We start from the raw sequence: 14,560 nt of genomic DNA, 5'->3' as shown, positions 1-14,560 counted from the left end.
ACTCACACATCACACCGGAGGCGACCATGGCGGCGTAGAGTCCTCCCGAGATGATTCCCCTCTCCGGCAGGGTGCCGGAGGCGATCTCCTGGATCCCCCGAGATGGGATCGGCGTTGGCGGCGTCTCTGGAAGGTTTTCCGTATCGTGGCTCTCGGTACTGGGGGTTTCGTCACGGAGGCTATTTGTAGGCGGAAGGGCAGGTCAAGAGGCGGCACGGGGGCCCCACACCACAGGGCCGCGCGGCCAAGGGGGGGGCCGCGCCGCCCTAGGGTGTGGCCCCCTCGTGGCCCCTCTTCGTCTCTCCTTCGGACTTCTGGAAGCTTCGTGGAAAAATAGGCCCCTGGGCTTTGATTTCGTCCAATTCCGAGAATATTTCCTTACTAGGATTTCTGAAACCAAAAACAGCAGAAAACAGAACTGGCACTTCGGCATCTTGTTAATAGGTTAGTTCCAGAAAATGCACGAATATGACATAAAGTGTGCATAAAACATGTAGATAACATCAATAATGTGGCATGGAACATAAGAAATTATCGATACGTCAGAGACGTATCAGCATCCCCAAGCTTAGTTCTGCTCGTCCCGAGCAGGTAAAACGATAACACAGATAATTTCTGGAGTGACATGCCATCATAATCTTGATCATACTATTTGTAAAGCATATGTAGTGAATGCAGCGATCAAAACAATGTATATGACATGAGTAAACAAGTGAATCATAAAGCAAAGACTTTTCATGAATAGCACTTCAAGACAAGCATCAATAAGTCTTGCATAAGAGTTAACTCATAAAGCAATAATTCAAAGTAAAAGCATTGAAGCAACACAAAAGAAGATTAAGTTTCAGCGGTTGCTTTCAACTTGTAACATGTATATCTCATGGATATTGTCAACATAGAGTAATATAATAAGTGCAATAAGCAAGTATGTAGGAATCAATGCACAGTTCACACAAGTGTTTGCTTCTTGAGGTGGAGAGAAATAGGTGAACTGACTCAACATTAAAAGTAAAAGAATGGTCCTCATAGAGGAAAATCATCGATTGCTATATTTGTGCTAGAGCTTTGATTTTGAAAACATGAAACAATTTTGTCAACGGTAGTAATAAAGCATATGCATCATGTAAATTATATCTTATAAGTTGCAAGCCTCATGCATAGTGTACCAATAGTGCCCGCACCTTGTCCTAATTAGCTTGGACTACCTGGATTATCACCGCAATACATATGCTTTAACCAAGTATCACAAAGGGGTACCTCTATGCCGCTTTGTACAAAGGTCTAAGGAGAAAGCTCGCATTTGGATTTCTCGCTTTTGATTATTCTCAACTTAGACATCCATACCGGGACAACATAGACAACAGATAATGGACTCCTCTTTTAATGCTTTAAGCATTCAACAACAATTAATTCTTTTCTCATTAGAGATTTGAGGATGTTTGTCCAAAACTGAAACTTCCACCATGGATCATGGCTTTAGTTAGCGGCCCAATGTTCTTCTCTAACAATATGCATGCTCAAACCATTCAACTCAGTGTAGATCGCCCTTACTTCAGACAAGACGAACATGCATAGCAACTCACATGAAATTCAACAATGAAAGTTGATGGCGTCCCCAGTAAACATGGTTATCGCACAACAAGCAACTTAATAAGAGATAAAGTGCATAATTACATATTCAATACCACAATAGTTTTTAAGCTATTTGTCCCATGAGCTATATATTGCAAAGGTGAATGATGGAATTTTAAAGGTAGCACTCAAGCAATTTACTTTGGAATGGCGGAAAATACCATGTAGTAGGTAGGTATAGTGGACACAAATGGCATAGCGGTTGGCTCAAGTATTTTGGATGCATGAGAAGTATTCCCTCTCGATACAAGGTTTAGGCTAGCAAGGCTTATTTGAAACAAACACAAGGATGAACCGGTGCAGCAAAACTCACATAAAAGACATATTGAAAACATTATAAGACTCTACACCGTCTTCCTTGTTGTTCAAACTCAATACTAGAAATTATCTAGACCTTAGAGAAACCAAATATGCAAACCAAATTTTAGCATGCTCTATGTATTTCTTCATTAATGGGTGCAAAGCATATGATGCAAGAGCTTAATCATGAGCACAACAATTGCCAAGTATCACATTACCCAAGACATTAATAGCAATTACTACATGTATCATTTTCCAATTCCAACCATATAACAATTTAACGAAGGAGAAACTTCGCCATGAATACTATGAGTAGAAACCAAGGACATACTTGTCCATATGCTACAGCGGAGCGTGTCTCTCTCCCATAAAGTGAATGCTAGGATCCATTTTATTCAAACAAAACAAAAAACAAAAACAAACCGACGCTCCAAGAAAAAGCACATAAGATGTGATGGAATAAAAATATAGTTTCAGGGGAGGAACCTGATAATGTTGTCGATGAAGAAGGGGATGCCTTGGGCATCCCCAAGCTTAGACGCTTGAGTCTTCTTGTTATATGCAGGGGTGAACCACCGGGGCATCCCCAAGCTTAGAGCTTTCACTCTCCTTGATCATGTTGCATCATACTCCTCTCTTGATCCTTGAAAACTTCCTCCACACCAAACTCGAAACAACTCATTAGAGGGTTAGTGCACAATATAAATTGACATATTCAGAGGTGACACAATCATTCTTAACACTTCTGGACATTGCATAATGCTACTGGACATTAGTGGATCAAAGAAATTCATCCAACATAGCAAAAGAGGCAATGCGAAATAAAAGGCAGAATCTGTCAAAACAGAACAGTTCGTATTGACGAATTTTAAAATGGCACCAGACTTGCTCAGATGAAAATGCTCAAATTGAATGAAAGTTGCGTACATATCTTAGGATCATGCACGTAAATTGGCTTAATTTTCTGAGCTACCTACAGGGAGGTGGACCCAGATTCGTGACGGCAAAGAAATCTGGAACTGTGCAGTAATCCAAATCTAGTACTTACTTTTCTATCAACGGCTTAACTTGGCACAACAAAACACAAAACTAAGATAAGGAGAGGTTGCTACAGTAGTAAACAACTTCCAAGACACAAAATAAAAACAAAGTACTGTAGGTAAAAACATGGGTTGTCTCCCATAAGCGCTTTTCTTTAACGCCTTTCAGCTAGGCGCAGAAAGTGTGTATCAAGTATTATCAAAGGGTGGTGCATTCTCAGCGGGGTGCGGAGTTTTCTCAACCAGGCATAATATATTAGATACATAAGTTTTAGCATCTCCTTTTTCATTAGTCTTAGGCGTGCTACTCTCATCAAACAAATTTTCAGGAACAAGCCAAGCATAGTTATTTTCTAGTGCATCATTCATAGCTAGGAGTTTACATGGTATTGGTGCTTTGATCTCCCCACCATCATCAATATTATTAGTGCATCTTATTCTATCCATGTCCATCTTTTCAAGGAGACTAACAAAATTAGTATGAGAACCAAGCATATTAAATTTAGCAAAGACCTTCCTAGCTTCTCTTGCTAGACCACCAAATTCTCTAAGAAGGGTTTCTAAAACAAAATCTTTCTTTTCCCCTTCTTCCATATCGCCAAGTGTGAAAAACATGTGTTGGATTATAGGATTAAGATTAACAAATTTAGTTTCCAACAGGCGAACTAAATGCGCAGCAGCAATTTCATAAGTAGGCGCAAGGTCTACCAAGTGTCTATCTTCAAAATTTTCAATGGTACTAACATGATTGAAAAATTCTTCTATATTATTTCTCCCAACTATAGACCCACGTCCTACCGGTATATCTTTTGTGGTAAAATTAAAAGGAAACATAATGAAATAAGTAAAGTAAATGCAAGTAAACTAATTTTTTTGTGTTTTTGATATAGCAAACAAGATAACAAGTAAAGTAAAACTAGCAACTAATTTTTTTGTATTTTGATTTAGTGCAGCAAACAAAGTAGTAAATAAAACTAAGCAAGACAAAAACAAAGTAAAGAGATTGAGAAGTGGAGACTCCCCTTGCAGCGTGTCTTGATCTCCCCGGCAACGGCGCCAGAAATTTAGCTTGATGACGCGTAAAGCACACGCTCGTTGGGAACCCCAAGTGGAAGGTGTGATGCGTATAACAGCAAGTTTCCCTCAGTAAGAAACCAAGGTTTATCGAACCAGTAGGAGTCAAGAAGCACGTTGAAGGTTGATGGCGGCGGGATGTAGTGCGGCGCAACACCAGGGATTCCGGCGCCAACGTGGAACCTGCACAACACAACCAAAGTACTTTGCCCCAACGAAACAGTGAGGTTGTCAATCTCACCGGCTTGCTGTAACAAAGGATTAACCGTATTGTGTGGAAGATGATTGTTTTCAGAAAACAGTAGAACAAGTATTGCAGTAGATTGTATTTCAGTAAAGAGAATTGGACCGGGTCCACAGTTCACTAGAGGTGTCTCTCCCATAAGACAAACAGCATGTTGGGTGAACAAATTACAGTTGGGCAATTGACAAATAAAGAGAGCATGACCATGCACATACATATCATGATGAGTATAGTGAGATTTAATTGGGCATTACGACAAAGTACATAGACCGCCATCCAACTGCATCTATGCCTAAAAAGTCCACCTTCAGGTTATCATCCGAACCCCCTCCAGTATTAAGTTGCTAACAACAGACAATTGCATTAAGTATTGCGCGTAATGTAACTAGTGACTACATCCTTGAACATAGCACTAATGTTTTATCCCTAGTGGCAACAGCACATCCATAACCTTAGAGGTTCTTTTCACCCCTCCAGATTCACGGAGACATGAACCCACTATCGAGCATAAATACTCCCTCTTGGAGTTACTAGCATCAACTTGGCCAGAGCATCTACTAATAACGGAGAGCATGCAAGATCATAAACAACACATAGATATAACTTTGATAATCAACATAACAAGTATTCTCTATTCATCGGATCCCAACAAACGCAACATATAGAATTACAGATAGATGATCTTGATCATGTTAGGCAGCTCACAAGATCTGACAATGATAGCACAATGGGGAGAAGACAACCATCTAGCTACTGCTATGGACCCATAGTCCAGGGGTAGACTACTCACACATCACACCGGAGGCGACCATGGCGGCGTAGAGTCCTCCGGGAGATGATTCCCCTCTCCGGCAGGGTGCCGGAGGCGATCTCCTGGATCCCCCGAGATGGGATTGGCGTTGGCGGCGTCTCTGGAAGGGTTTCCGTATCGTGGCTCTCGGTACTGGGGGTTTCGTCACGGAGGCTATTTGTAGGCGGAAGGGCAGGTCAAGAGGCGGCACGGGGGCCCCACACCACAGGGCCGCGCGGCCAAGGGGGGGCCGCGCCGCCCTAGGGTGTGGCCCCCTCGTGGCCCCTTTTCGTCTCTCCTTCGGACTTCTGGAAGCTTCGTGGAAAAATAGGCCCCTGGGCTTTGATTTCGTCCAATTTCGAGAATATTTCCTTACTAGGATTTCTGAAACCAAAAACAGCAGAAAACAGCAACTGGCACTTCGGCATCTTGTTAATAGGTTAGTTCCAGAAAATGCACGAATATGATATAAAGTGTGCATAAAACATGTAGATAACATCAATAATGTGGCATGGAACATAAGAAATTATCGATACGTCGGAGACGTATCAATTATACATGAAGTATATAGGAAAAAACAAAAAATGGCTAGTTTTCAAAATAAATTATGAAAAAACCTATGATATAGTAAATCTAGATTTCCTCTATGAAATCTTGCAACTTAGAGGTTTTGGGGATAAAATAATCTTTATGATTAAGCAAATCACCCAAGGAGGGTCTGTGGGGGTCAAGGTAAATGATGTTGAGGGTGATGTTTTCCTTACTGGTAAAGTGCTAAGACAGGGTGATCCCTTTGCTCCCATGTTGTTTAACTTTGTTGTAGATGTTTTCTCTAAAATGGTAATTAAAGGAGCATCATATGGCATGATCACAGTCTTATGCCCACATTTAGTTCCTGGTGGGGTGATTAGTCTGCAATATGCAGATGACACTCTAATTTTCTTACAAAATGATGAGAGAAATGCTATAAATCTTAAATGGACCCTTACTTGTTTTGAACAAGTATCAGGGATAAAAATCAACTACCACGAGAGTGAATTGATGGCTATAAACATGGAGAACTCGGAGCTTGCTCCTTTTTTAGATATCTTCCAATGTGTTGCTGGGAAATTCCCTATTAAGTACCTAGGTCTGCCTTTGCATTTTAGTAAGCTGAAAAGGGAGGATTTGCAGCCTCTAGTTGATAATCTTCTTGGTAGAATGGCAGGACGGAGGGGGAAACTTTTGTCCATGGAGGCAAAAATAATACTCATCCAGACTGTTTTATCTAGCATTCCTATTTATATGCTTTTCTTTTTTAAATTCCCAAAGTGGGATCTAGATCTTAATAACACCCAAATAGCTAATTGTATGTGGAATGATGTAGATGGAAATAAGAAAATACATTTGTCCAACTGGCCTTCTATTTGTATGAAGAAAGAGTATGGTGGGCATGTTATACCTAATCTCCATGATTTAAATATTTGTCTAGTTGGTTCCTGGATTAAGAGATATATCCAAGGGGAAGGTAGTTTATGGAAAAGAATAGTGGACGCTAAGTATAACACCATAAATCCTAACATCTTTTGCTTCCAAGACATAAATCCTTCTGTCTTCTGGAAGGGTTTGATGTGGGCATCTAGACCTGTTAAATTTGGATTTAAATGGAAAATAGGAAATGGTAGAACTGTTAGATTTTGGGAAGACACTTGGTTTGAAAATGCAACTTTGTCTACCCAGTATTGGGACATTTATTTTGTAGTTAATCAATAGATGAAACCTGTTGCTAATTTGTGGGATGGGCAACAATTAAAATGTTATTTTAGGAGAACCTTTACACCACACATGATGGAAATGTGGTTTGAGTTGGTAGAAACAAAGTATTACTTTTTCTGATGAAGAGGACCAACCTATTTGGAAATATGAATCAAAAGGTGTTTATTTCTCTAAATCTCTATATGCGGTCATTAACTTTAGGGCAATTCAACCGGTTTACTTGCCTTCTGTTTGGGATTTAAAAATCCCACCTAGAGTGCAATGGCTTTTATCTCAAAACAAGATCATGACCAGAGATAATCTTAGACATAGGAGTATACAAAAACCTTTGGTTTGTGAGCTTTGTAGTGAGCTAGAATCTGTTAAACACATGTTCTTCAACTGCCTAGTATCTAGATTGCTTTGGGCTATTGTGCAAGAAATTTTTGATGTAATTAATGACTACTTATCCCTTGCATCCAAATGGCTTTGCAATAAGAGATTTGAGCAGTTAAATGTTGTTTCATCTGCTGTTATGTGGAGCATCTGGAACAATAGGAACCATTTGGTGTTTAACATAAAAACTTGGCTTTCGATGAAACAGGTGTGGGGGCTAATCCTGTCATACCTAAGGCTTTGGCAGATCTCTTTCGAAAACCTGGAGTGGCATCTGGTGGAAAGTTTCAAAGCTGTCTTGGTGAGAAAATTGAAGATGTTGCCGTCACTGATGCCGGACTTAAGTGCACGTCCTTTGACTGGATCTCGACTTGGAAATCATCTATGACTTCTCTCCACCAGGGGCGCGCCTCCGAAGCCTACCTGTTGAAGCACCCGGAGGAACCTGACAACATTCGTGTGGTGATATGATGAGGCTTGGTTTCCTGGCTGCTTCGTTTAGCTTGGATATATCTTAGAGGTGGTGGTATTTCTCAGAGTTTGGGTAGCTGGTTAAGTTGTCGCGATGTTCCTGTTGGTTCTGTGACTGTATGCTCTTTTCCCCTGGATTTACTCAGGTGTTTAAGACCCCCAGTCTAGCTGGTGGGTTGGCTCGTTTTATTACCTTGTCATCAAAAATGATGTTATGTTTCATTTTCAATGAAAATGGAGCTGGGGACCGCTCCCTATTAGTCTAAAAAAATTGAGCAGTGTGCAGTTCTTTCTCTGGTGCAGCTGTAGCGCTAGTGCGCCACCATGTTTGGAAGGAAGCTGAATTTCTGCACTTGCAATGTGGATCAATGTTTGCACTCCTACATCATTGTTATGCGTGCGTGCGCGTGTCTATATTACACCTCGCTAGTTCAGCTACCTACTAAATCCATCAAACTTTTTTTTTAACAATCAATACCACATATATTCATAGTAACAAATAGTACATGGTAAAGATACACGAGCTGACTCCAACGATTATCTATACCTAATAATAAAGGCAAAAGTGTTTCCTTCGTTTGGTCCGTCCCGATGGTTTCGTCCGTCATCGTTCGTCTTTGTCTATCAATTTTGTACGTGAGCCGACGTATCAAGCTTGGTAACCGGGCTTGGCTTCGAAAAGAGTCCAGATCGATGTATCCTGTGTGGTCTCCACGCTTCGCTCCGAAAAAAAATATCCAGGTCCACGTACGGTTTTCCTATGTAAAGGCTCATATATATACGTAGCTCGATCCAGTCAATCGACAACCAACTCGATCAGCATAATTACCGGGTCACAAATCGATCTATCTCCGTCGAGAATCCGTACCTAATAATAAAGGCAAAAGTGTTTCCTTCGTTTCGTCCGTCCCGATGGTTTCGTCCGTCGTCGTTCGTCTTTGTCTGTCAATTTTGTACGTGAGCCGACGTATCAAGCTTGGTAACCGGGCTTGGCTTCGAAAAAGAGTCCAGATCGATGTATCCTGTGTGGTCTCCACGCTTCGCTCCGAAAAAAAATATCCAGGTCCACGTACGGTTTTCCTATGTAAAGGCTCATATATATACGTAGCTCGATCCAGTCAATCGACAACAAACTCGATCAGCATAATTACCGGGTCACAAATCGATCTATCTCCGTCGAGAATCCGATCAAGGGCGAATTCCGTCGAGGATCTGAAACGAGAGGACGAATTCCGTGGCGGCGAGGTGGAGGCTTACCGGCCAGCGTTCTCTCTCTCTCTCTCTCTCTCTCCCTCTCCCTCTCCCTCTCCCTCTCCCTCTCCCTCTCCCTCTCCCTCTCCCTCTCTCTCTCTCTCTCTCTCTCTCTCTCTCTCTCTCTCTCTCTCTGGGACCTGCCTCGATGCTTCTGTGCGGGTGCCATCACTCCAGGACTGCAAAGCATACTCACGATCACAGGCTCACAGCCAAGGTAAAAAATAGCGCGCTATAACAAAATAGCGTGGGTCCAAAAATGCGCTATTAGCATGCTATAACGTGCTATTAACACGAATAGCGCGAGCGTCAAAATAGCGTAGCGTCGACTCTCCAGATATGCTATAGCGTGCTATTAGCGTTGGAATAGCGCGCTATTTTTTTCCATGAGTCACTGCTGCATCCTTACGTTGTCAGATCTAGGTATATGGCCATCAAAAGTGGGAAGTGGGAACGACGACGGCGCGACCTTGCCGAACGCCACCGTCTCGCAGCCAGGAAAACGGAGAGGTGCACTGGCACGTCCTGCAGCGCGCCCTTGCTGTTGTTTCATTTGGAGAAGGAGAACATGCCTACCAGGCCGCTGGTGCAGGCCAAGTTCAGTACGTTCTTCTCAATTCATAGAATATGTTCACCCAACTCACTGCTAGGCTGCTAGCTAGCTGATGTTTTTGGCTGAGGTGAATATATGGCGTTTGATAACTTCAGGCTGTGGCCCTTCTCTTCCATAGACCACTCTGACCATTCGTCAAACCTGGTTTAGGCTGTTCCTCTTAAAAACAAAGCAACTTTAATTGCTCTTTTAGAGTGGCTGATCTTGTATGCGCTTGGGTGGTCTATGTAAAGCGGAGATCGTCCACATCATTCTGCCGATGCGGCCGGATCTTAGTCTTTGTCTTGGCCTTACCGCGTGCTGGTTCGAGCCTACGCGTTGGTGATGAAATATACGGCCGAGGTGAGCCAGTGCTGCGTGAACGACCATGCAGAGCGGACACAGGTACAGCCAAGCCGTTCTTCTCCTCCCACATTACAGGGCTACAAGCTACGTCGGTGGCCGGAAACGATGACCAACGTTGGTCGGTTCCGCTGTATTTGGCTTTGCTGCTCCAGCCTCCTGAACCAAGCCTCTTCAAATTGTTGTTTTGCTTGTGCCGCACTGCCGCTGTCCATTGAGCTTCAGGGTCCTGCTGCTGTTGATGCCGGAAGCTCGCGCGTGTGCCGCTCTCTCATTCTGGATGAGCCTGATGGTTCGACAAGTCACATGCATAATCCTCAACGGAAATAAAGGATTCGTGTAGCATATGTGTTTGGTGAGTGGATGAGAAAAAACACATGGAAGCTAGGCTATTAGCCAAAATTCAGTTTAAGTGAAAAATTTCATGGAGATTTAATAATATAATACTTAATACCAATATTTTGTCAGTTTTTTTTTTTTTTTTACTAATCTGCTTGTCCCCCTTCGCTTGCTGTCGACGAAGAGAATGGTGAATGTGGTGCCGTGAGCAGGACACGCCAGGGTGGCGGATGTGTTGATGTTGCTCGTCGTATTTGGTTGAACAACACTGCTGCAGTCCTTGATCCAGACACCAGTTCGAGGGACGGACGTGGGGATGTACACCATAGGAATGAAGCGGGGCTCATTACCTATCAGTGACATGAGAAATATGATGGTGATGAATTGGACTGATCTAAAGAAGGAAGATTTTTTTGGGGGCCTATTTGCGTTTTATTTTGTGTGGTCTGAAAGAAGGGAAAAAATTATAGGGTCCAACTATCAATCTTGAATTTATCTCTTCGTGGGAGTTCAATCAGTCTCAGTGCAATCTTCGGTGACCTTAACCCATGTATTTTCATCTTGAATATAAAACATGACAACTGTCGACAATGCTAATAAAAAGGAGAAGTTTCAATATGGTTGGTTTGTTGGAGTTCTTGCATATTTATTTTTCCCGGTGCAACGCACGGGTCCTTTTGCTATAATAATAAAGAAAATAAGGCTTCTTGTTGGTCCGTCAATTTATACCCTTATTATTCCTCAAAATTACAGCAGCTGCCACCGCTTAGTTAAAGAAAACGCTTCGTCTATACGGTCTGTACCGTTGTACGTCAAGTCGAGTTGAGGCCCATGTACCGGTGGCCTAGCCCAGGTTATACCTCAAGCGGAAGCATCAAGGGCAGGGTCACGCTCCGCCACCACTCCTGGCTGGAGTTCGCCAGCGGCTGCCACGACCATCAGCCAGATCCGCAGCCTCGAACCGGGTGCCAACGCCCTAGCCTTGGTGACCCTCGCGTCTCCAACACGAGCACGGGTTGTGTTCTTCGATCTCCTCATAGAAAGGACTTCTGCCCCTCGACCGAAATCGAAATCCAGCGCGAAGTCCCGCTGGAATTTCTGCACAAGATGGATATTGCCACGGCCGAAGTTCCGCCCCAGCTCGACATTGCCGACACTGAGAAGGAATTTGGGGATGGGCGGGCGACCTTGGCGAAGCTGAGAGGGGGCCTTTTGCTTCCGGTGCGTTATGGAGCCGAGGTGATCGATCTACTGCTAATTCATGCTGCCGGTAGCTTTGTTGTCTGGCCATGGATAGGGTAGGGGAGTTGAACTAGCACCTGCACGGCAGGTCAATGAAAGTATGCAATTATGCAAGGGCTCTCATCACTTGGTTTTGTCAGGCTTCGCGTGTGGAGCTGCGCGGCGTGGAGTAAGCCCGGAAGGTGTTCGATTATATGCCCCTTTGATATATGTCGTGGAATGGTCTGCAAGAGTTTCTCAGCATGAAGTCTTGTTAAACAGGATCACGGATGCAGGAGTTTCTCAGTATGATGGCCGGTGAGGTTCGGCCTGTCGAGTGAGTTCAGCTTCGCCACTGTCCTAACTGCAATGCAGTACACTATCTTATTCTGGTATCACTAGAATCTTTTTCTATGCAGTTTTTTTTACTGAATGTGAAATGGAGATGTGGTCACGTTCACTTGCCTAGGAAGAATCAAGAATCTCTTCGATGCAATCATAAATAATGATTTTGTATAGTGGACTCCTGTGATTTCTGTGTTTTTGTATAGTGGACTCCTGTGATTTCTGTGTTTATTCCGTATAGAAACTAATGAAGTGCCATGTCATGTCTTCATCTATGCAAAATGTGTGTGCTGCTTGTGCAGCCCATACACATCGCATCAAGTTTTTTCCACTTTGTTGTATATGAGCTGAATCCTAAACGGAATAATACGAGGTTCCTTTTCAGACGGGATTTTGGTAATGTAATTTGTTTCGAGAAAAGTCCAGTTTACCACCCTAAATTTGTCCTAAAGTTCAGTTTACAACACTTAACTCTTATTTGTTTTAAGTTTCAAACCTAAATTTTAAAAACCGTTTGGAATACACCACTTTCACCGTCCCTAACTGGTTTAAGCCAATTTTATATACATCAGCCGGGTTTATCATGTATTTTAACTAAACATACTCACTACATGTATTGAGATCTCACATGTGAGATATACAAGAAAGAAATACGTTGTCGCTGACTGAGAACATACAAACACGCATTCGTTGATTTTGGTATACCGGTCCTAGCATGCATGTATGAGGAGGTACATACAAATATGGTTATATTTTAACTCAGGCGTTGATTTATCGTACATGAAAAAGCCGAGGTTGCAATAAAAACAATGAAAGGGGTGTATTCTGAATAGTTTTTAAAGTTTGAGGTTAAAACTTGAAACAAATAAAAATTCAGGGTTGCAAACTAAACCTTGAGACAAGTTTGAGGGGGGTAAAGTGGACTTCTCTCATTTGTTTTCACTTTTTTTATAACGTATTTTTATCAAATAAAAGCTAATAAAATTAATATACTATATGAAAAAGGTAAACCCGCTCTCAGCTTCCTGCCGGCGGACTCCTGCACTCCTCACAGCCTTGCGCCGGTGGGTGGTGGCCTCCCACCCTTGGCATCGGCAGAGTATTTCCTATCCCGTTGCAACGCACGGGCATGTTTCCTAGTAAAGTCTAAAAGATACTAACAATTCTTCGGACTTCTTCAAATTTTTCCTCCTTCCAGAGCATAAGCTTGTACTCTTCGGATTGCTGCCAAAGATAGATAACGAACCATAGACATGTAAATACCGACGAAGGTTCATCCATAGTTTTAATTTGATCCACAATGCCAAATTTATGTGCACGCGCGCAACCATTAAAGCAGTCATTCAACATCAGCAAGAGAAAAGGAACGTCCCCGCGATCCAGATCCCATCGCGAACAGAGAAATCCCTCCCGGGTCGTCCCCGCTCGGTCGACTCCGGAGGTGGCCACTTTCTCTCACCCCGCCTCCCTCTCAACGCCCCGGCCAGGCGGCTGCCGTCGCCGACGCTGGCGGCGGTGGTGGTGCCCATCCCACCAAACGGTGGAGGGCAGTGAAGGAGGCGCATTCCGGCAACGCATCCGGGCAGGGAGGTGCTGTGACGGGCATGCTTGGCGTGGAGGATGTGGAGGCGAGGCGACGGGGAGCAGGATGCTGGCGGTGGGCGGTGGGCGGTGGCGGCGCGGCGAGCAGGCGGCAGCGCGGGTCCGATCTAGACCTGTTTTGGGCCTAGAGGTCCTGGTCGTTGCTTCGTCGTCTACAGTCTGCCACGACAATGGCTTTGGCCGATTCGCTCGGGCGATCATGGGCAGCGCCGCTGGTCCTGGCCGGGGAACGCAACCTACATCCGAGTCTTCTTCTGTACGGCCGCCATGGGTTTGGCGGCGATGACTAAGCTAGGTGATAATCTCCTTCGTCGTCGTCGGGCGGCGAATGGCGGCGTGGGGGCCGGTTCGTTCGCGTTGAGGAATAAAGGTGGCGGTTCTAGGATTCTTCTCGCACCAAGTTTGAAGATTTGTCGGATTCTTGTTCCAACCAGTCTGGGTGGATTGTCGTGTTCCGGAAAAGGCCCTGCCGGCGAAATTCATTGTGCGATCAATGCCTAAAGATTGCTGGATTGGGTGTTTTCGATCGTGCACACCCATGTTTTTTTTATCTAGCCGCTTGGTTTCAGAGGGAGCGCCCCGAAGCTCTGTTGGCTGTTAATATCATGGAGCTCGTTTTATTTCCATGGTGCTAGCAGAGAAGGTCATCAAGCCAAGATAGGTGGAACATCTATGATGGTCGGATCTTGGTGTTGAGGTGGAATTGGCTTGGCGATTCGTGACTTGTAACAGCGACTACTATGTGGGGGTGGATGCACATGAGAAGTTCAGAGTCTTATCTTCCAGGGTGAAAATCCAAGTTCTAACCTTAATTGATTGTGCCTGACAATGTTCTTGTTGGGGATATTTTTTTGAGAGAGATGACTTTCTTCAGGGTGAAAACCTAAGATCTATGATCGGGCGACGATAGCATTTCTGCACTGTTTCCTTCTTGGAGGTGTCGCTTATGGAGAAGGTGAGCTTCTGGTGTTGTATTGGCGGTGTCAGTGTTGCTATTTCAACTTATGGCTCTCTATAGCGGGACCTTTCTATGAGAGTGGCTCACGATATTGTGGTTGTCGATCTAGCCTCCAGGGCCTCGACATGACATATATATATATATTGGACATACAGATTACATCGTATACAAGTAGGACTAGATACACAACGTACCGACTATGTACTCT

The sequence above is a fragment of the Lolium perenne genome, chromosome 5, assembly GCF_019359855.2.
Source record: "Lolium perenne isolate Kyuss_39 chromosome 5, Kyuss_2.0, whole genome shotgun sequence".
Taxonomy (NCBI): Eukaryota; Viridiplantae; Streptophyta; class Magnoliopsida; order Poales; family Poaceae; genus Lolium; species Lolium perenne.
Note: the sequence above shows the minus strand (reverse complement) of the source record.